Source organism: Ciconia boyciana, chromosome 12 (assembly GCF_034638445.1).
Source record: "Ciconia boyciana chromosome 12, ASM3463844v1, whole genome shotgun sequence".
Lineage (NCBI taxonomy): Eukaryota > Metazoa > Chordata > Aves > Ciconiiformes > Ciconiidae > Ciconia > Ciconia boyciana.
The window spans coordinates 9,816,633-9,840,305 of record NC_132945.1 but is presented as its reverse complement, the minus strand read 5'-3'; the positions used below and the strand labels follow the sequence as shown (position 1 = coordinate 9,840,305).

Genomic DNA, 23,673 nt, shown 5'->3' with positions numbered 1-23,673 from the left:
CCCCCTCTCGCTCTCCCAGCTCAGCAAGCTTCCTCCTGAGATCACCCTGCTGACAACCACTTTGGCAACGTGCAGGTTTATGACCATCCTAAAAACACGCACACACCCAATATCAGACTGTAGCCTTATTTCCACCCTCCTGTAAGCATCATGCAGGATTAGACCCTTGCTAAGTGATCTGGGACTGCAGTAACATGCTCCCAGCATTGCTATTTATTTGTGGCAGCTTTCACGACCTGTAGATGCTGACAAAAAATACAGAAGAAAAATTTGTGCTCTTGGGAGCTCATAGTCTAAAGGCAAAGATCAGGAGAAACACTCTGTTCTTATTAATGCAGTTCTATGGAGAGGAGGAAAAAAAAGAAAAGTCAAGCCTGTATGCTTCTCAGAAGCAGATTATGGCTAATAATACAAAGATTACTGACATTAAATGAATTTAAATTCATTCTTCTATCATTCAGAATATTCAGTTTTTTACCTTCCTCCCAGTATTACTCCCATTTGCAGTCAGCTTCACTTTCTGCCTATCACAAAGATGTTATATTTGGACTATAATCACCATAATGGACTTCTCCCCCTCGGCAGTTTCGTTGTACTAGGCGTCTTAAAAAAAAAAAAAAGCAAGCATCTGTAGTGTTAATTTAACAAACATCCTATCTTCCCTTATTTTTTTTTTAGGCAATTGCTGCATAACTCTGCAAACAAGTTTTGCAGTCCTAATGGCTTTTTTGCCTATCAACAGGCAAGTAGAAAGTCTCACCAGCAGAGCAGCAGTGTTACTCCTGCAGAAGGAGCGAGTTCTGCTCAGCCCAGGGCTCTGTCGGGGAAAAGGAGCTGACAGCGCTTGCCAGCCCAGCCATGTCACAGCATCACGTCACAGGCAAAGGGGACCAGCAAAAAGTATCAGTCACTGGTGACCAAAATTCGATTTTAAACTGGGGTCGCTCCTCACGAACATTCAGACTGGAACTGAAGACAGTGCTCTGCGCTACCCCTCTAGGAATTATATGTTTTTAAAGCCAACACCAGTAAACTGAAGATGGAGCACAGTAACAGGAGCAAAGTCAGCCACAGATTTACTCTCAGGAGGAAAAACTCCTTTTGAAACTTAGAAGTTCCAGTTCAGCTGTAGGATCCCTCTCCCCAAACATCCTATTGACAAACAAGTATCTAAGGATGCTTAAAAGAAAGCCATCAGTCAAGCAAATCAACAGCCACGTGTTTGCTGCTGAACATCATGAACGTTCCTGCTAAAATCTTCTCACATGTTTGCATCTACATTTTATTGAAAGAAAGGGAACTCCACAGCAAAAAAACTGTTAATTCCTGCCTGTCAGACCAAAATCTGGAGCGCTTGGCTGGGCTGCAGCTGCAGCCCCGAGCTCCAGCCTCCCCTGTTTGCCCTCCTGGTCCCCACATCGGGAAGGCAAGCCAACACACCCCCAAGCCTACAGAGCAGGAATCAGCAGGCAGTTATTTGAAATGTGGTTTGCAGTGAATTACCGTAGCACGGGATCAGTCCATCTCAACTGTCCAGTCCTTTTGTTTCAAAAAGGGAGTTACTGCTGGTAAAAGGCACCTGCCTTAGCTCATGGCCTTATGCAATGGCAGTATTAAGCATTACTCCTACTAATCAGTACATAACTATAATAGTTAGCACTTTATTGAATTAAAAAAACCCTAGCACCTTGCAAATGGCCATCAGTGACCAGCTCAGCTCCACCTGTGCAGACACTCTCCTGCAGGCCTGGGCATCCTCCAGCTCGCTTTCACCACCATTTCTAGCTGACCCAAGCATAGGCTGCAACAGCCAGGGCAGCTCTGGCATCCTGTGGGGCACAGACCTCATTCCTGCCCTCTCCCTCAGCCAGGACAAGCATTCATGAGACTGAGCACAAGGCAGAGGAATGAGGACAGCAGCAGGGAGGAAAGAGTGCACCTTTCAGTGCCAAAACCCATTTGAAGGGCATGAAACAGCAGGCTCAGCTCCTCGTGGTGCCCATGGAGGCCAAGGGCACTCAGCGCAGCCCAGGAGTCTGAGCAGCCAATGGCTCTGCCTCAGCAATGCCCCTCTCTCAAGAGGCTTCCGCAATTCCCCCAAATACACACATTCCCCACAAGTTTGCTTCTCTCCTAGTGTACACTGAAAGTCATATACATTAGAAACACATGGGAAGAACTGGGTGCAGACCCTACGATAGAGACGCATCCCGCAGTATTGTGCAAACAAATGCTCTTCCCATCCAGAAGTCGCCAGGTACTGCATCCCCCAGGTTGGCTGAGCAGGTGGAGATGCTCCAAGACCTGGGGGATAAACTGTTTCTCACGTAAGCTGGCATGCAAAATGGTGTAATCGCCCAACTGAGGGCATCTAGGACATACTCTACAGCTGGGCTGAATTTACAAATCTTGGTATCTCTAGAGGAACAAGATGGTGGCACTGTACAGAAAATAAATAAATCTGTTGTTAGACACACCAGAAACTTCCCTGTACCTTATGAGTGGATGTCAGGGTCTTGTCAGAAGGATAACCTTCCACCTAACATAGGACACAGAATGAATTTGCCTTTCAGCAGCAGCATCCTCATTCCAACCTTGGTATCTGAGCATCAGCTACTGAATGCGTCATACACAGTCACCAGAGCTGGAGAGTCCCCAACCCAGCAGGTCTCTCCCTTCAGCAAGGCTGATATAACCTCATGCAGAATCCGCCCTGCATGCCCTACTCATCTCCTCGGTCTCAGAAGAAACGTGAATCACAGCTATTCAACTGACTGCTCTGGAGACCCTGAAAATCATAATGAAGGAGGTCAGTCCCAGGTGAGAGCCACCCGAGCCAGCTGCCCTGGGCAGGTCCAAGGGGGTGCGCAGAGCAGGCAGGGGAGGAGTGGGGACAACCTGCCTGCACTTCTGAGCAAGGTGGAGGAGGCTGGTTGCATCCACAAGCAGCAGGGGAGGTGTCACCTCACTGCAGATATGCAGGAGGGAAGGGGCTCGCTGTTCCTCCTTGCCAGCACAGCCCACTCTGGTCGGCCTCATTTACAGGACCATGCTTCCTCAAGCACTGCATGAAAGGTGCTGCTGCATTAGCCAGACCACGCCTGGGTGCTCGGGGCACAGCAGACATTAGCTCATTACCAAGGCTGTGCTCAACGAAGGGCAACAGGGTTGTCGCACTGAGCGCTTCACTGAGTTAATTAAGTCAAGCCGAATTCACAGGTGGTTCACTTGGTCTGGAGAAAAGCCAAGGGCCTAGGACAGAGGCATTCAGTTGTGGATCCGGGAGTCAAGTGCAGCAAAGGCAAGGTGGAGATGCCAGTGCCAAAACCTGGACAGGCTGTCCGAGGGCACGAAGGCACTTCACAAGACACCTCTGCGCCCTGGCTTCCTCGGTCAGATACAACGCCAGCATCTGGAGGCTTCAGAGAAAGAAGGATAGACCACCTGTAACCCTAGGGATGGCTCTATGCTACTGTTTCTTTTTTGTACCTCAAAAACAACTTTACTGAAATGTATCTGAAGATGCAACAGAAGTCCCCTGGGCCAGCACTGCTTATTACAATTTATTTAAAAACATTCAGACCATATTTAAAAGGATCCCACTGATACCTGGTATGGCTATAAAAAGATCTATCCATCCTGCCTTGCTGGCTGTAGACAGGGTAGGAGATCCTACAACCGAGCGGCTTGATTAAGAAGAGTGAACAGCACTGATGAAGAGTTTTGACCAGATTTTGGGGAGAGAAACCCCCATGCCCTTTTGCTGCCCAGCCCAGCCCAGCCAAGTAAGGACCCAACCCTCTCTTCTCCATCAGTTTTGTATCTTATGGCCTGTGGTAACACTTTGCATGCTGTGGACTAACCCAGCGCTCTGGAGAACAACTCCCAGCAGCAGCCCGGCAGCCAGCCATGGCTCAGAGCAGGCAATGCTCTTTTGCAGGAGCCGGTTTTCCTTTACGGGGCAGGTTTCCCCATCAGTGAGGCAGGGACATTTGGCAGCTCACCATTCCAGCCTTCAGGACTGCTTTAACGACCGGTCCAGCAACCCACACGCGTCCCTCCTGGCATCACAGCCCTGCGCAGCGCAACCACCACCACCCGCCCCGCAGTCCCAGGTCCTTCCACCAAAAGATCACCAAACGCTTCACAAACGTTAATGAATTAAGTCCCAGCGTCCCAATTAACTCCATCAGCATTATCCCCTCATGACCAAGGAGCGCAGAAGCAGGCTGAGGTGTCCCCGTCTCCCTGCGAGCCTGCCGAGAGGCCAGCCATGGCAGCCAGACCTGCCGGCTCCCTCCCTCTGCTCAGCTACAGACCTGCGAGCTATTTCAAAAGCTCTTTCCAAAACAGAAAGAGACAAAAAAAAACCAAACCACCAGCTTTCTGTTTTCCTTGAAAAGTACATCTATGCAACAAAAAAGGTACTAATAAAGGTTTCACCATCCAAATGAAAAGTCAAAGGCAGCAATAAACAGTCTCTGAAATATAAGAAACACGTTGTGCACAGTGTGAAATTTATTGCTGCCTTGCAGAATGAAGCCAAACATCTTAATATGGAAAAACACCGCTACTTTTGACCCAAACAGATTGGAAACAGGAAGTAAAAACAAATTACCCAGCTGCGGCCTCCCTGCGTTAGAAGCAGCAGCAGCAGCAGCAGCAAAACCAGTGCTTCCTGCCCACGCTCGCCCCATCGGCATCTGCCTGGGTCCACACACCACTTGCCCGGGGGCCAATCCCACCCAAACCAGTCCGAGTTTGTTATTAAAGCTCTCACAGGCAAGATCAGGCCTTTATTGAAGGGGAATCAGCTGGGGAGAGCCAGGGAAACGGGGACCACAGGAATCACCCCAAATGCTGCACCCATTTGCAAACCACACAGGGCCAGGCTCCCCTGCGAGGGGATTTCCCTTCTTTTGGTGGCTCTCTTGATTTTCACCAGCCAAATTCCTGACTCAGGACAGGCATATATCAGGAGTTAATTTTGGTTTCACTGCATCATCCCCAGCAAACCCTGAGAAATTAAGTCAAGCCTCAATTGGTTCAAAACATAATTGCATTTCTTTTAAATAATAGCTTTACATTACTTTGGGTTTTGTCAGGTTTTGGTTTTGTTGGGTTTTTTTTTTTTGTTTGTGTTGGTCTGGGTTTTTTTTGAGCTTGTGCATATTACATCCTAATTATATTTTCGAGCTTTCATTTGCAGCCACAGGAATAACCCAGAAAGACATACAGATGAGCTAATTTTCAAATCATCACTTGAGTAAGGAGCTGCAGCTTTAAAAAAAAAAAAGTGACAGATAGACCAAGGGACCCGCAAGAAAAAAGAAACATACAAAACTGACAGCCTGGCATCTCTTTTGTTAAAACTGGTAACTCAATGCCAAAGAGAATGGCTTTAAGACCTTAGCAGAGCAAACACTGAATATCACACATGCAATGCAACAGAAAATACCATTTACACAAATGCTGTACACTAAACAGCAGCTCAGAACCTGATATTTTGATTAAAACTCTGCTTTCAGAAAATCTTATAAGCATCATTTTTACTAGCTCAAGCAGATTTTTCCTACAAGATTTTAAGAGATTACATGCCAGGTGTAGAATACTTCATAAAGCAGAACAAAAAAATTCACACAAGTCAAAAACCTTAAAAATAATAGCAACCAGCAAATTACAGCCATTAGTACAACACTGCCTTCACAGCAGATTTATGCCAGCATTACCAAAAGCAGAATTTCACTCAACAACACTTCTGGGTAATACAGACATCTGCAGAATCAAGGGAAAAAAGCACATAAACATGCACGACCACATATTTTGTGCATTACCATCCAAGACTTTTACAAGGACAGGTATTTTGTGCCACTGTTTTGCAAGAAAGCACTCTGCGTGTGCCCATGAGTGCGCTCTCCTGCATGCAGCGACCTCCAGTCCTACCTCATATTCTTTTAAATCCATCATCTTCATGCTCCTAAATGCTGCTTTGGTGGAGGGGTTGCACTGCGAGGAAGGAAAGTCCCCCTGCACCCCCTGTTATCATGCTGCATGAAGTCCTCCCTCTGCCCCAGCAACTTCCCAGCAAAAAAATCCAAGTTTATCACGCCAAGGAAAGAACAATAAGTGGGAGTCCGAAAAGGCAGTCAGAAGTGCCACCAAAAAAATCAGAGCTCTTTCTCAAAAAAAGGCCCTCCCTTAGGAAGCCTGCCAGTCAAACCCGATCACGAGGCTGTTTTCTGAGGGTGAATAGAGTTCTTATTGACACAGCTTATGTCTGCAGCATGCAGCCCTCCGCAAGGCTTTCAAGAGCAGATCGGATTACACAGACACATTCTCTCTGATTTTATGCATTCAGAAGCCCTCAGACATAAAATACCCAACTCTGAAGGCCACCGGTTTTTCAGCTTGCTATCGGCCTATGTGTTTTACAAAAAAAAAAAAGCAGGCGAAGATATGCTGGCACCTTTACTTGGGCTCCAGAGGACCTCACCCTTGCTGAGCAGGGCCATATAATTTGGAGGCCAAGCCACAGACTTGCTCTACGTGAGTAATACAAGACGACTCATTCCCATAGTGGGTACTTAGCATCGGGATGGGAGAAGGGAAAAAATAAATATCTGCTGACACCATTTAAAATGGGGGAAGATAACATCGCTCCGGGTAGACAATGCTTCCTGGAAGACGGCATGGAAAAAGGGGAGGATACACACCTTTTAAAAGAACACCACGCACTGCCACAGCTTAGCAGGCAAGAGGTGCCCAACTGCAAAAGCATTGCAAGCACAACTTCAGGCAAACCATCCATCCTGCAGCAGCAATTTGCACACACATAGGAACCTAGAGAAAACAAACTGAAAGGATCAATTTATACCATTTCTGTACTTAGGGGGCACAACGATGAACTCCATTCCAGGAGCAGACATGCGTACAAAGTCTGGGGTAACAGTGATGCTGCATTAAAGGTGAAGAGAATTACAAAATGTTTTGTTATTATAAATGCTCTGGCTTCAAGACTGTGCTTTAGCAAGAGAGACAAGCTTGTGCTTAAATCATATGACAAATTAGGACCTGAGCACTGCCCTAGAGAAGGATGCATGCACTGCCCAGAGGCCTGGAATACACTGATTAAAAAGAAACTCACAAAACAGTCTAACAAGCAAACCAGTGCATTACACATGAGTAACTGGTTCCCTGTCACCTAAAAGGGAACAACTCCTGCATCAACTCATCCACGCTGAATTGAAACTTCTCATTGAAATATTACATATGGCAAACACAGCAAATCAAGCAAGCTTGAGCTTCAGAGCTTTTAAAGAATTTTAAGAGCAAACACACACTGTTCAATAATAAAGACATCCTCTCCCCCCCACTCCCTGGCTGCGATCACTCCCCAACTAAGTGTTTCTATCATGTTGCAAAAGATTTTTCTCGCATTCTTCCGGCTGGATGCTCAGAGCCTGGACCTGGGTAACCCAAACGTGGGGTGCCATGTCTGTCTGCAGTGGCAGTTGTTCTTTGGTTGGACATTTGCACTCTGTTTTCAGAGCACAGCAAGAGAAACACAGCTCCTATGATTACCTTTGGAAAACAAGGTCTAAGCAAACACTGCTTTTCAGTGCACAGCCTCCCTCTCAATGAGCAGCCTCGTGTTTCTAGTACTCATTTTAGTTTCCACACGTGACTTCTAGTATGTTCATGGTCAGAAAAGCCTGCTCCTATGAAGGCTGCGTACTCTTTCCCAACACGTCTGAGTCACACAATGGTTTGCTCCACTGCCAAAGCCAAGCTCTCACCACCGGCACAGCAGGGTGTCCTGATGCAGGCATCAGTCACCAAATCCTGACTGCAGATTCATCATCATCACCTGTGCCTGCATTAGCCACAAAGAAAATCTTCATTTGCTTTCAGGCTCCTGACTAAGCTGCAGGTACTGGTGACTCGGAAAGCCATGGTTTGACTTGTGTATGAAGAAAGATACATTTGCAAGACCCTAGCAACACAGTTTTACCATCAGCTTAACTCTGCATAAGCCAGCGCTGCTAATAAAAGCAGCAGTCCAGCCTCATTCCTGTCCTGCCTGTGCACCCCAGGTCCTTGCGCCAACACAACTGTTCCTGTGGCCACATGGAGAAGTGAACCAAGGAAGCAGTGATGGCTAAAATGAGCATCACTTTCTTGTTATTCTGCAAGGTTATTCTTAATCCACAAGGATGGTGAAGAGACTGGAGCAATGGGGTGGAAGCAGGACCACTTTTTCCACCACAGCACCAGCTTCAAAACTGATTTGCAAGCTATACCACAAAAGGTAAGAAAGCCAACTTCCCCCTCTTTGCAGTCACAAGTTTTTAAGTTCCACTTTGAGATTCCCTTAAACACACAGAACAGCCTCTCAAAAAGCCTCACTTCTGGTGGCAGCACAAGTGCAAAACTCTAAGTTCCATGTATTCATCTTACTAAGATGGTGCAAGCCCAGGAGAAAACTTCTAGGTCTGTAAAAATCTAAGAATAACATTTAAGCCTCATGCCAGCCATTCCCCAACAGCGAACGAGGAGGCAGAGCAGGCAACCACTGCTCGTGAAGTGCAACTGGGCACGAAAACCACTAGAAAATCCTCTATGTGGATGTGACACCCCAACACCTCAGATGGACAACTGCCCAGCATCCCTACTTGTCAGTAACCTTCCTGTGGCATGTGGGCCAGCACTGGGAGGGAGGAATGGCAGCCCCGGATCCACTCCCTCTTTCTCCATGGGGATGCGTCCCTCCCCCACGGCAGTGGGAAGGATGTGGCACCCTGACTTCTCCTGACCTGGCCAGATGCTGCAGGAGGCTGAGCAGCACAGACGTTACAGCACCGACAGGCTAATTTCCTCGCTGACCACCAGGTCTGCTTTGGGCCCCTGCCGGTATATCCTAAACCACCTGGAAGATAGCACCAGACCTGCTACAGACATACAGCTGTATACAGGCTCAACCAGGTGCATATGTAAAACTCTGCCACTTCTGGGAAGGCTGACTGGGCCTGAGAGCAGACTGCACCTTCTCCTACTGTAATTGCATCCCATAATACCTAGAAGCTTCTGCACAGTCCATTGTCTTTCTAAGGGAAACACTCAAACGCTGAAATAGCTCTCAAACTTTTCTGGGCCATCACTACTTTAAAATGACTTCATTTAAATATGTACCATGTCTATATATACACACACGCACACCCCACGGGAAATTAGCATCCGTGAGAAGGGCTGGTGCCCACACATCGTAACTCTGCACAGCCTCCCAGGTCTGCCTGCGCATGGCTGTGCCGCCACGGTTCCAGACTAGCACAACCCTACAGCAAACCAGAGCAGCTTGAGAGCCCCACGAGGATCCTGCCCCACTGGCAGGAGTGCTGGGAAGACCACAGCCTGCAGGCTCTCCACCAGACCACTTGCTAACACACATCTTTTTTCGGGTAGAGAGAGCAGTGGGGGCAGGGAAGTTTTAAGACCAAATTACAGAGTCCTTTAAATCCTTCAGTCTGCACAAAGCTGAACCCCTAAGTCCTTCCTTCAGGACTTTCTCCCCCCCCAGGGCTGAGATGCATGATTTGCACCTTTATTTGTAAATAAAGCTCCAAGGAGCAGGACTGTGCCACGTAAGGCATTTCTCCAACCTGGAGAGCAGCACCATTGCAGCCTCCGCATACTACCTTAAAAGCAAAATACCCGCAAGGAGGACCCATAGGGGGAAAACATCTCTGCAACCCCATGGAAGCTGCTGTATGGAAACTTTAACTGCATTACTTCTGCTTATGCATAATCCCAGAAGAAGTAGCTTAATTCAGACTGCTCCGACTCAGACACTCGATAGTTTCAACACAGCATAGACTATTACCTCGCTCTAATTACAGGATGACATTACATGTCCAACAACTGCTGCAATTTAGTCTTGCCTGATACACCCCAGCTCAAAATTGCTCATCCCACCTCTCACTCCTATACTTTTTCACATCCTTTGAATAAAGGCAGGGATACCTAGCAACACTTCAGCATCTAACGCACGCGCACCCCAAGGCCCCCAAAGGTAAAGTCATTATTTCCTTGCGGTAACAAATGTAACGACTTTCACCAGTGCAGAACAAACTACTTTTAGGCAAATAGCATGGACACGACACTACTGCTCACACGCTTGTCTGTACAAACGCATTATAGGATTACTGCTAATAACCACCGCTGCACAATACCACGAATTCGCACGTCGCTCCCTGAGCCAGGTGTTGATCTCGCACGGAGCCTATCCGTGCAAGAAAGGAGTTTTCAGAGAAGCAAAAGCTGCAGGATCAGGCCCTCGGAGTTTCACTACCTCAAAGGCAGGGGACGTTCCTTACAGCAGCGCACGTCTTGCCTTTGAGCTCAAAACCGCATCCGCAGCTCCCGCTGCCATGAAAGGGAAAGGTTTTCTCCCTGCAACCGGTCGCCCGCGCCCGAGCCGAATGCTAACAGGTCTCTTACTTGCGTCTCGCCTCGCCTCGCCACCGCCTCATGCTCTACAGGGGAATATTTTGTTCCCCGAGCGGACGAGCTGTCCGGCCATCGCTCCACGATGATTCAGCAAGGGGGTGGCTCCCCGTCGGAAGGCACACCTACCGCGAACTGTCATACCACGGGGCTGGGTGAAAATGGGAGAAGTTGCTCTATCTATCATGGCTGCACTTTCCGAAATGCGTAGACCTGGCCTGGTAGGGTCGAGGGGGGCGAGGGTGGAAGGAGGGGGATTTCCATCAGCAGGCACATGGAAATAATTCAAGGAAATATCTCGAGGCTTTTAACTATGGCACAAGTAAATGGGGGGGGGGGGGGGGGGGGGAAAGCCAGACACTTTCGGAGCCAGCATCAACTTCGCCAGGCTGTGTTCTTTGTTTCTAGGCAGACTCCAGTGCAGTGGCAAGAATGAACAAATGCGCATGCCTTCATAAGAGTCCAAAAAAAAAAAAAAAAAAAGGGAAAAAAAACCCAACCCTTCCCCTCAGGCCCCTCTCTCATTGCCGTACGGTAGGGAGTCCTCCAGATAGTTTGTGCTCCTTTTTCAGAAGTAAAAGTCCGCTTCAACCCCGTCTGAGTTGAGTCCATTTCGCTACGCTACGAGGCGGTCACGGGTAAGACAGCGCCTGGAACACTTTCGGCTGCAAAAATTAGTTTTGCTGCGGGCTTTTTTGGGTTGGTTTTGTTTTTTTTTTTTTTTAAGAACGAAACGACACGCCGGCAATGCACCGCGACGCGCCAGCCGCCCTCCGCAGACGCTCCCGCAGCCGGCGGAGCCGGGCCGCGGCCGGCCGGTCAGCCCGCCGCCGGCAGACAAAGGAGCGATGCGCCGCCAAGGAGCCGCGCCGGCACCCCCGGGCCAGCCCGCCGCCGCTCCCGGGACGACGGCCAGCGGCGCCCAGCCTCGGCCGCGGGGCGAGCCCCCCCGCCCCTCCCCGGAGCGACCCAGACCCGGTCCCGTCCCCGGGCGCCCCGCGGCGCGGCGCGGAGGGGAGGGAGGGGGGCAGCCGGCCCCCGCGGCCGGGCCCGGCCTTACCTCAGCGGCGGCGGCGGCGCTAGCAGGCAGCGGGCGGCCGCACCGTGCCACGCGCGGCGGCACGGGGCGAGCCACGGGGGCCGGTTTAGCGCGGGGGCCGGCTGCGCGCCGCCATTTTAACGCCTCCCGCCCGCCCCCCGCCCCCCCCCTCCTTCCCCGCGGCTGGCGGCCACGCGCGGCGTGGAAATGCCACTCAGCGACGCTCCCCCTCCCCTCCGCCCCGCCGCCGCCGCCGCCGCCGTTACATTGACGCAGCGGCTCCTGGTCGCCGGGCCCGCCGTGGCGGAGCTAGCAGGGCAGCAGCAGCCGCCGCCGTCGTCGTCGTCGTGGCCCCTCCGCCGCCTCCCGCCGCCGGGCGCACATGGTACGCTCCGGGGCCGCGCCGCGCCGCGCCCCGCCGGCCGCGCGCGCCGCCGCGCCGCCTGGCTGCTGCCATGGCAACCGGCCGGCCGCGCCGAGCAGGCCCGGCCCGACCCGACCCGGCCCGGCGCCCGCCGGGCCCCGCGCACCCGCCGCCGGTGCGGGGCGAACGGCGGCCCACCCGTGCAGCGGCGCTCCCGGGCCCCGCGGGAGGGTCTCTTGACCCGTGTTGCCCCTCCGGGCTCCCGGACAGCTTCTCCCGCAGCTGCCGGGTTGCCGCTGCCGCCCGCTCCCGCGTGGCACGGGCACCCTCCGGCGCACCGGCGAGGGAGCCGGGCCCAGCTCCCGCACCCCTTCCCGGCCGCAGGACCCCAAAGCCACCGCCGCCCCCTCCCCCCCACCGTGTCCACCCTGTCCCCAAAGCCGCCGCCACAGCCACCCGCTGCGGGGCTGCATCCCCACGGTCCCCAAAGCCGCCGTCACACCTCCACCCTGTCCCCAAAGCCACCGTCACGCCTCCTCGCTGTGTCCCCGCTGTCCCCAAAGTCACCGTCACACCTTCCCGCTCTGTCCCAGCTGGCCCCAAAGCCACCAGCACATCCCCCCACTGCACCCACCCTTATCTCCAAAGTCATCATCGCATCCCCTCACGGAGGGGTTGTACCTCCTCTGTCCCCCAAGCAACCATCACATCCCCCCAACCGCATCTCGTCCGTCCTCAAAGCCACCATCACATCCCCCCGCTCTGTCCCCTCCATCCCCAAAGCTGTTGTCACTCCCCCCGCAGAGGGGCCGTGTCCCTGCCAGGCTTGGCCACCCTTACCTGGGTAGTGGCACAGCTCTTCCACACTGCAGTGCTCATTTTCACTCCTGTTTTGCAACAGAAAATTGCGTACGCCAGGACAGTCGCGAGGGAAAATAGGCGCAATGTGAAGCAGATGAGAGAGTAAATCATAAAGCCGTCGTACATGTTCTGCATACTGCAAACAAGGAGCTAATTTCCTGGCAGCCGTCTTCAGGATGCTTCAAGTCAGTCTTTGCCAGTGTGGCCCTTAAAAAGCTCACAGACTTTGGCTGCAAGCAGCCCCACTCATTTCTGACTTCAGCATCTAATTCCCACAAATATAGATAACTAAATTATACGTTTTGTTAGGGTGAGCTGAAAACAACCAGCAACTACCGCATCACTAAAGAAAACAAAGTGAATCACATATTAAAAAAAAAAAAATCAGCGTTTTATGGGGGTCAGCAACATTTGCTACATTTTGTCAAGCGTGAGCGCAACCAGAAGCAGAAAGAAGCAGCCGGGGGTTGTTTATTGCACACAGAGTGGCCCTCCCTGACAGCAGCACTAATGGAAATGACTGTAATAAAACCGCCCGTGTTCGTGGTCTGAGCAGCTGATTTCTGCACCCTACTCTGACAACCACTTCCCCAGTGACCAGGAGCAGATCACTTCGCCTCTCTTCCTAGTTACCACCACTGATTCATAGTTGAGATCAATTAGTTAATGTTTGCAAAGTCAGCTGAAGATGAAAAAGCATTACATACTGCTAATAAAACCGTAATGATCCCACTGTTAAACATCAAACACACGATGTGTAAAAAAAATTATCACATTTATGGAAAATTCCTCTTTCTGCAAGGACAAAGGATTAGTTCCTAAAAAAAGGAAGGATGAGCTCAAATTTGCATCACAGGATTGTGTCTCAGGGGTTTGGCTTCTGTTTAGGTCTCTGCTACCCATCATCTGTGTGGCCATGGCCACATCACTTGGGCCAGCAGTTGCTGACCCACCTGAAAGTGGCAACTTAATCCAGAGCTAGCCAAAAATCACTAGACACTTTGGAAAATGCTGGTCCTGGTCATTTTGTGCCTCCGCTTCCCCGTCTGCTACATGGGATGAGGATTGCAGCTGCGTAGCTGGTTTTTTGCAGGCAAGCTAATACAGCAGTGAGCAAACCCTGGCAACATGGTCCTTAAAAGCCGGGAGAGCCGTGCTGCTCGCGAGACACTTGCATCATACCTCAGTGCAAGGAATAAAAGCGGGCATGTGGGACTTTCTAGGAGGTTTTTCTTGGCAATGAGTCTCACTTTAGATGTAAAACCGGTAGCTGTGCCACTGGTAGGGCTCTGGGTCGCGGTATGTAGAGCAACGCCTGTCTGATGCTCTGACCTACAGGCAAGAGGGAGAGGAACCAGGAAAACCACGTTTGTCTGTACCTTTGGGCCTGCACAGGGCCACATTCATGGTGATGAGGCACCGGTGTTACTGGCAGGGCAGAAGCCATGGGTGGGGATCTGCATGACAGGAGCTCCAAGCAGTTTAGGATTTAGCACAGCCATCTCAGAGAGGAGAAGTCGTCTCCAAAAAGAGCAGCCCTTTGACAAGGTACCCCTCATTTCCTCGACTGAACTGCCCTTCGCAAGGAGCATCCCTGAACTGCAACAGCCTATTGCATCTTCCTCCTGAAATCTGATGCTACCCTGCTTTGATGGTGGTCAGTTGTTGACTGCAAAAAAGCTGATTCATGAAACAGAGGTTATAAACAAGGTTATTTTTAATGAAGGAAATGAATCCCACATCATGCAGGACTCAGAGCAAGGGACTGTCAGCTAGGGCTTGCAGGTCTCACTCCTGCCCCGATATTCTCAATGTCCTGAAGCAAATTACAGTCTAACCTTTAATTTACCTGCTTGTAACATGGACAAAGCAGCAGACTCCAGTTGTGCTTTCTTTGTACAGCAAAGCTCCTGGTGTGACAGTAAAGCAGTGCTGGGAGCCGCATGATGCCAGGGGCTGGCTTGCACTGTTGCCCAGCACTTTGCAGAGCTATTTTCAGCCATGCAAAACGATCACACACAGTATTTCAACGATGTTCACAGACGTTTTGAATGCAGAGAGAGACTACCCAGTCTGATTCCCCTCTCCCATATTTCACAGTCTTACATTTCAATTCCCACATGCAGCCCAGTAACGTTTGCTTCATTTTGCTCACTGAAAACTCAAAATAGACAAGTTTTGTAGCCCAGAGTCTCATGTTGTATCCTTCAGGCATCAGCGTGCTGCAGGGTGTGTGTTGTAGATACCCAGCCCAGGGGGAGGGAAGACAAGTCCAGTACGCCTACAGCTAACTGGGAAATTTCCTGATTATGCCACTTCTTAGCTCTCTCTCACACTTAAATTCTTTCCAGAAAAGCGTATTACATTTTCCCTAGGAAAGATGCCTCAACTCAGGGAAGCAGGCAACTGAGGCTGGGACTGGCCAGGCTTCCACGTGCTGCCTGAGGAATACGAACAACTCCACGTACAGATCCTTGCGAAGCTGTCTTCTCTGCTCCATGCCCAAGTTAACAAGTGCTTTGGGAGTGTCTCCAATTTTTCAGAGATAACTACTAAAGAACTCTAGCTTTTTTGAAAACATTTTGTAAATATATATTTTTAAATATAAATATAGTCACACATAAATTTATGAAAACTTTAGGAGATTGGAAACTTTCCTGCCGTACTTTATTTACAGCCCTGCTAGGGCTCTTTGCTGCTGGAGGGGCTTACCTTCCTCGCTCAAGTTTTCTTTGAGCTAAATAGTGATTTCCACATAGAAAATATCGAATAAAACCAAGGCATCAATGGATTGGATCCAGAGTGGGTTCTGCTCCCCCTGTCCATTCACTGGTGCAAAGCCCTGGCCCATCTTCACCTGCCTGCTGTGGAAGCAGACACCAAACCCGCACACGCTCGGGACACACGCCAGCATTTTGGCACGGGTGCCCAGGCACCTCCAGCGCGGCCGTGAGAAGTGGAACGGGACCAACCTTGCAAGCCGGTTCCCTCTTGCAGATGCCTGCAAGGACACGTGGCCGCGTGCCAGCGGATGGAATAACCATCGCCCCGCGCTAGTTATGGGGCAGGGATGCTGCAAGGCTGCGTTAATTAGTGCTTGAGACGCCTCTGTGATCTGTAGATGAAAGGCGATTTACAGCTGCAAATTATTGCTCTTCTTCATGTGAAGTCTATTATTTTTTGGTGTCCCTCATTTTGACTCACGCCACATCCCGTATTTGGCGCGGGGCAGGCTCCTCTCTGTGGGCGGCCATATAGGTGCTTCACATCTCCAGCTGGCTGCGTGCTGTAGAAGCGTGTGATCTGCTCGCAGCATCCATTCGAGGCAGCCTGGCCATGCCCGTGCTTGGGTAACTTGGGCTGGGATTTGCACAAAACTGCAGCACTTAGCAGATTGCTTAGCTGGTGGGTTTTAGAGGGCCTGTACTTGAGGCTGGATACTCAGCTGGGTTGTGCACTCAACCCTGTGAACAGGCAGAGGACCAGCCGGGTGAACCTTAAATCCTGCCACAGAGAGGAGAAACAGGAATATCCCGAGCCTCTGTGCTTGAGGCTGCCCCAGGGAAGGGGAAGAAGCCAGAGAGGACCAGACTGGGGCCCCTCGGTCTCCAGCTTCTCATCTGTGTCCCAAACCTCCTGGGCAGGAATTACAAAGCAGGAGAGGTTCGTGTCTTTGGCAGGTGTCTGGAGGGAAGGGATATTAGAGTGGTTTTGTGAACAGCCCACAGATAGCAGAAGGAGCAAGTAGATTCGATGTCCTTCCCGCGTTATGCACCACAGCACGCTCACCCCATCAGGCTGCAGAGAGCAAGCGACCTTTTGCACTTTACTGCTAAATAAAACAGCAGAAAGTAGCATGTGGTGTAAGGTAGCTGAAACAATGGAGGAAGAAATATCCCTGATACTCCACATTGCACAGGGCTGCCAAGCACGCACGCACGTGCGGGCAGGACTGGCGACACCGGGCCGGCATGGCCGTCTGGGCACTGGAGAAATTAGCATCTGCAAACACTGTGACCCAAGCAATTCCAGTACGGAGCAGGATTTCCTTCCACTGCACTCACCATGCAGCTCTCCAGCTGGGAAGTAAATGACCACTCACATAAGCCAGCACAAGGCAGTCAGGGATTTTTACAGCTGGAAGAGATCTCCTCCCTCCTGCCTAGCCCACACCAGTTTCCCCCTTCTCCCCCAAGGCCCACGAGATTTGAAACCCCTTCAAGTGATGAGATTCCCAGGTAGCCTCACATACCAGTGAACAAGGAGGACTGGGTGGAGCCTCCAGTCCCATCACAGCCCTCTCTCCATCACCCTGTCCCCCTGGCTCCACCAAACCCTCCTGGCAGCTGTTCGCCTACACAGTGAGTTGGTCCGGGGCTGCCGTTACCCTCCCCATGGACACAACAGTCACGCTCTAATTCCAGCTTTGGCTTGCTCCCAACAAACCCATTTGGGTCCCATTTTCACGAGCAGCGGCTGCAGCACAGAAGGGCACCCGCTGCATCACCCGCACTGGCAGCCGGGCTCCCGTGCTCCCCAAAACGCAGGCTGCCGCCGACTCTCGCCTGTCCCTGCCATCTCCTTGGGGGCCAGCCATGGCAATGGCTCTGCAAAAGCCCTGCTAACATGCACGTGGGCTGCCCGTGGATGTGCAACATGAAGAAATCCATGCACGGAGCAGAAACAAGGCTGCAGAGCTGTGTCCTGGTGGCAGCGTATACCGAAAGAGACTATTTCAGAAGTGTTTGGGCCAAGAGGGCTAATGAAGGCTGCAGTTGTTCTCTAGGCCAGCATCACCTTCACACGCGCTTGCAGATCCCTTTGTGGGTGGCCATGAGACCCACGGCCTCTGCATCCCACGCTTGGAGGGACCTGGTGCTTCAGGCTGATGCTGTGACTGCTTCCCCTGTCTCATGTTCTTGCGGTACTGTGAATCCTCTGAGGTACTAAGAAAGCTACAACTAATTCCTTTTCTTGCTGTTGAAAGCTGCAAGATGATCAACAGAATGAGCCAAACACTCCTATGGGGAGCACCAGGGAGGTAACTCATTAGAGCTCCCATCCCTGCTGCGACAAGCCCCAAGGAAAACACAGAAAGACAGACCCCCACCATAAAGTCCTGCCCCGGTCTCTAACCTGCTGTGTGTTGCATTTTCTTGCTGCAAAGTTTTCTTCAGAAGGTTTTGTCCTGAATTCCTCAATGTGTTGGGGCAGAGAGGCTCCGGGTCCGCCATCGCTCTGCACATCGCTCACCCTCACAGCAGCGAAACCCAGCATTTGCTGTGAGAAGGTCCTGCACTGTATTCCTGCACTTCTCTACGGATTGTACTAACTATGGGAAATGCTGAAAATCAGTCTTCAAAACCTAACCCTACTCAAGCAGAAGCTGCTTTTAATGGCCACTGCTGGATATTAACTTTACACATGTTACTGAGAGGTAAGCAGAGACATAGGCCACGAGCACCACTTAGAAAACGATATTTTACATAAAAGGCTGACAAGCCAGGATCAGTTTGACACATTCAGTAAGATAAATCCTGCTATAGTACTAGAAATCTTTTGTTTTTAGCAGCTGAATGTTCACAAATAACAGTTTTTAATAACCATGAATGACGGTATCAAACTGCCACACCCCAAACTGAAGACATCGCTCACTTCTTCTGGCAGGTGAGTAGGGATTTCTCAGCTTTCCTCCTCTTTTTAAACAACTGCTGCAGCAAAGAGAAACTAAAAGGTGGAAAAAACACACAATCTTGCGTGGTGCTGACATTGACAGATGTGATGGTGCGGGCTGTACATGACATTGTGATTTTTTATTAATAACTCTGCACTGCAGAGCTCAGTTAGGAAAAGAAGGAGCGCCTGAGTGTGAGGGGAGGACATCTTTGTTCTTTGGACTTGCAAGAGAAGGAATGTAATGTGGAAGGTAGAAACACCAGAGGGGAACAAGGACTCACAAGGGATGCAATGGGCTGTGGGTGGCTGTGAGCACCAGGTATGCGTGCACAAGAAAGAAGACCCCAGCCATGGGGTAGTCAGGCTTTTAAATGAGATTACTTGGACCAGCAAAGAGAGGGCAGGAAAAGATGCTCTCAGTTAATTTGTGGGAGCGGATAAGATAGGCCCAGCCCTGTTAAACTTAAGGGTTTGGGAGTTTTCTTTGCTGACCGATGTGGTGGGATACCCACAGGACAACGCTTGGTCCCTTCCCGTGGTGAAAGAGTGCTCCTGTCCCCCTGCCCCGCACACATCACCCACACAGAGATGTGCAGAGCCAGGCAAGACGGGGAAAGAGGACTTGCTCCTTCTCGGCAGCCTGCAATCGGCCATGGCTGCCCGGTGCGTCCCTCTCCTCACCAGCCACGGAGGAGCCACTCTGCAGGGGAGGCCACGGGTGGCTGTAGAAGCAGTCGGGCACAGCCCCGCAGAGAGCGAGAGTGCCAGCACATTACGAACACGCTGTCCCCGGTCACGTCGCCACACGACCAAGGGGAAGGAAACTGAGCTTCAATGGGAGGGGAGGCAGGAGGGGCCCGAGTTTCCGGGGGTGGCTGCTCCCCAGTGTTTGTCATCATCCAGAGGAATAGTGAAAGTTTTTGCTCTTTGGATAATTATTAAAGACATTCGGGTTTTGCTTTCACATGCCCTCTTCTTTTTTTTTTTTTTTTTTAATTAATTAACTGTAAACCCCATCCTGGCTGTTAAACAGGGATCTGCAGAACTGAAGCTTGTATAAACGTAGTGATTTATGTTTTTCTGGAAGTGAACTGGCATTTCTGAGGAACCCCACCCAAGCCTAGCAAATACTGAGGGAGCACGCTGACTCACTGGCTGCTGGCACTTGCTCCTCTCCCTCGATGGCCGGAGCCTGCAGCCAATTTGGGCACAGGCGAGACGGTCGTGGTAAGTGAACCCCAGTCCCCAGTGACACTACCATACACCGGAGGAGTGCCTGCCGAAACCTCTGGCTCCCAGGAGAGGCTCGGATGGGAAGAGCAGCAGCACTGCAAGGCTGAGTCAAGCTGTAATAACCGGAGCGATGCACTGAAGGAACCAGTGTGCTGGCACAGCCTCTGCCTCCAGCAAGGGCTAATAACTCGCTGCCAATTCACAAGCGTTCAAGTCACCCGAAGGCAGAGGAGAGCCCCGCAGAGCGGCCTGCCTGGCAAGCCTTGGCAGAAGCCCCTTTGCTTTGCTACACCATGAGAGCAGCCGGGAGGGTAGATGAGCTTGAGGAAGCTCTCAAAAAATCCAATGCTTACTGCAGAAGGATCAGCCGAGGAAGCAATCACCCCCTGAGCACCTGACACAGAGGAGCCTGAGGTACAGAAATGGGTTCAGCCATTTGCAGGTGTGATCTTGGTTAAACAAAAAAAAGGTGTTACCACATTTTTAAAATGGCCCCTGCCTACTCAGCTGTCTGCTCCCTCGCATTAATGCAGTTGTGTTTGATGACTTGAGGGAAAAAAGTCCCTTTTGATTGCAGCGCTCCCGCCAGCCATGCAGAGCCAACCTCGCAGGCTGGCTCTTGCCTGGCTCATGGGGCATCTCCCAGCGCTCACACACGTCCCGTATACACGAGGCTCCCCTGGGACCACCAGCTCCCTAACCCACCCGCCTGCACGCTCTGCCCCGAAGAAGACCCCCTTCCCACACACCTGGAATAGCAGCATCATCTGCAGGGGCACTGGGGTGGTGTTTGCCTGGAAGAGTGTGTGCTGAGCTCCTTCAGTTCCCGAATAGCTGAAAACCAACCAGCCGGGCTGGTCTTTCCCTGCTTTTTTTCACTACCTACCCATCCAATATCTACTGTAATAAAAAAGGCAAATCAGAAAACAATGCAGTCTGTTTGTGTGTTGTAAACTGGGAGAACAGCTGCTACTCCTGGGCTAAACGGGAAGCCTTGCTACGAGAGCCATAAAAAGCAGTTTCTACTTTCAATTGCTGCAACATATTGCAAAGAGCGGCTTCTGCCAGCCTTGCTGCCTTTTTTCTAACTAAACTAGGTACAGTAGTGGGGAACAACACCCAGGACACAACTGCGTCCCTCAGCACTCAGCTGTGCCTTTGGAGAGCCTGAGATGCATCCGAGAAGGAGAAAAATTGTTTCCCAACAGTGCCCAGCATGCAGGGGAACCCTAACATACACTGAACTTGGTGCATCCCTCCGAATGGCAGCATCACCTCCGAAAACAACCATCTCCATCCCCCCTGGAGATCTTTCCCTGCAGATCAGAGAACCAACAGATACAGTGTCCAGTGTGCATTTCAGATCTTGTTGGAATAATACCTCCACCTCCAATTGAAAGAAACCTCCCTGGGTCATCGGTGGACTCAAGATGTGGCTGATGCTAAGGGGGTATCTCCCTTTCCCAAATGGGCTTCCACTTCTTCCTCCAGTGTCACCACTCCAGGCAGACGCGCATGCCGGGCTTCATCAGGAGCTAAAGGCTGCTCTAAATTTGATCTTGGGCCAGGCTGGGCCGCCCAGCCTGTATACTCCTCACCGTACCAAAACACACAGGTGCTTTGTTTAAGCATTACTCAGCTAACATTTTTTTTCCTGTGATTTATAGAAGGTACACTAATCACTGTGGGAGAGCGGGAGAGGCCAGGAAGGATTGCTGCTCCTTGCACCACCGCGGCTCAAGCCCGTGGTCCTCAAAATGCGACGGTGTGCATATACCGCCCGCCGAGCCGTGCATCTGCCGCTGGGCCACGCTGCAGCTGAAATCCTGGAAAGCCTTCCCAACTAGTTAGCTAGCGTCTGCTTCTCTCTCCCAGCCTGTTGCTGGATTTCTTTATCCCCAGTGACAGGTCTTTTGGGGAATTGCATCATCAGACCTAGAGCCCCTTTGAAACTTAACACAGCTGGGGGCACAAAAAAAGGGAAAAAAAGGCAAGAGGAAATAAATAAATAGGAGATGTCTGCTCTTTGCTGAGAATAACCCTGTTTGATGGGAGAAAACTTTTGTCCTATTTTCTGTTTTATCAGTGGAACAGCACTTGACAAGACCACTGCTCGGCTTTTCTTTTCTTCTCGTTCAGAGGGAAACATTTCTGCCTTAACAGAGATGATGTTTCCTTACAGACAGAAAAGCAGCCCTTACCAGAGCTGCTGCACAGACAGCTCATCAAAGCTGCAACAAAGATGCTGTTGTACAGTAGCACAGCAAAGCAAACAGCCTGCACCTGTTATCATTCAGGCCTCACATATGCAGCACTGTAATGACCATTAATAACAGCATGGGCTAAATTCTCATACCTCTGCACTGATTTTAGCCTTGTTCCAGTAACAGCCCCGCTCTTTTTCATAAAGCCATCAGGGCAAGTACTCACTGCGAAAATACAGCCCTCGGAGCAGCTGCATGGCATGTCCTGGCCTCGCAGTGCATTAACCTCCTCAAGGCTCCATCAGTGCATGGGGATTATATCACCAGTTCCTAATATTGGCTCCCAGAGGAGGGAAAAAAATACTATCTGCATTTCTGTCACCATAAGTCAGCCTTTATAAACAAGCATCAATCAGCTGAGGAAAACAGGGGCCTGGGAGGCAGTCAGAAGCTAGGACTTTGCTGGGAAATGGGGAAATCCTATTCCCCGTTTCCCAACACAAAGAGGGATCAGGCAGAAGAAAAGCAAAGCAGCTTCCTCTCTCCCAGCCCCAAGGACTCCCCTCTGTGGGAAGCTGCAGATATTGGGAGCGCAGGGGATTTTAAGAAGAGATTAGGCAGATTTGTGGGTGATGGGCACGTGGCGACCTCGGCAGTCCACTCCCACTCCTGTGCTGGAAAGCAAAGACGCTGGAAGCAGGAGAAAAAGCTGGAATTTCAGATGAAACAAGGCTGCAAAAATAATTTCCAATCCCCTGAAACATTTTAACTGGGTCCTGGATACCTTCAACAGTGGCAATTGGTCCTGCTGAGAGCGGTATACTGTGTCAAAGCATTTCCTGGCTGTATACACAATGTTTCGGTGTGGAGCAGGAATACAGGGTAAACGTCCAAAAGGACCAACGTCACCTATCCAGGGACATTCTCAAAATGCAACATTTTGATGCGATGGAAGTAAAAGCCTTTTTCCCATCTAAAACTTCGACAAACATCAGCATACTGTCCTGGTTTCAGCTGAGATAGAGTTAATTTTCTTTATAGTGGCTGGTGTGGGACTACATTTTGGATTTGTGCTGAAAACAGTGTTGATAATACAGAGAAGTTTTAGTTGTTGCTGCACTAGTCAAGGACTTTCCAGCTTCCCATGCTCTGCCAGGTGCAGAAGAAGCTGGGAGGGACACAGTGAGGATAGTTGATCCAAACTGGCCAAAGGGCTATTCCAGACCATGTGGCGTCATGCTCAGCGTATAAAGCTGGGGAAGAAGAAGGAAGGGGGGACGTTCGGAGCGATGGCGTTTGTCTTCCCAAGTCACTGTTAGCGTGTGACGGAGCCCTGCTTTCCTGGAGATGGCTGAACACCTGCCTGCCCATGGGAAGGAGTGAATGAATTCCTTGCTTTGCTTTGCTTGCGTGCGTGGCTTTTGCTTTCCCTGTTAAACTGTCTTTATCTCAACCCACGGGTTTTCTCACTTTTACTCTTCTGATTCTCTCCCCCATCCCACCCGCGAGCGGCTGCGTGGTGCTCAGTTGCCGGCTGGGCCTAAACCACGACACATACTCAAGCAATATACTTTCCTTTCAACAAAACTGCTCCTCCAACATCCCCAAACAGCTATTTTCAGGATTTGCTCCTAAAAGACGCCCATTTTCCCAGGGGAGAGGGCAGGAGCGGGCAGGGGCCAGGGCTCTGGGGAGAAGGGCAGGAGCCTGGCAGCAGTCCGGGGATTGGCTTTTCCGTAGCTCCCTCTAGTGTGTACAGTCCAAAATGTGATTTAACACGTACATTGAATTTTATG

At 50.8% G+C, this 23,673-nt stretch overlaps 1 protein-coding gene and 1 long non-coding RNA gene across 8 annotated transcripts in view; one reads left to right on the top strand and one right to left on the bottom strand.

Moving 5' to 3' along the window:
• MBNL3 (muscleblind like splicing regulator 3) overlaps positions 1-11,942 on the bottom strand; it is a 98,905-nt gene extending 86,963 nt beyond the window's left edge. For 2 of the 7 annotated variants that reach the window (XR_012044703.1, XM_072876643.1), the window contains exon 1: positions 11,806-11,942. The gene's annotated coding sequence lies outside the window, so the exon portion shown is untranslated. Of the gene's footprint in view, positions 1-10,494; positions 10,614-11,560; positions 11,687-11,805 lie in introns of those variants that run through there. The other 5 variants (XM_072876647.1, XM_072876644.1, XM_072876650.1 and 2 more) reach the window with 5 other exon arrangements.
• On the top strand, positions 10,881-20,519 carry LOC140658356 (uncharacterized). Its single transcript, XR_012044704.1, has 3 exons — positions 10,881-11,138; positions 11,228-11,924; positions 12,805-20,519. It is a non-coding gene; the product is annotated as an uncharacterized lncRNA (long non-coding RNA).
• Positions 20,520-23,673: the final 3,154 nt, after the last annotated feature.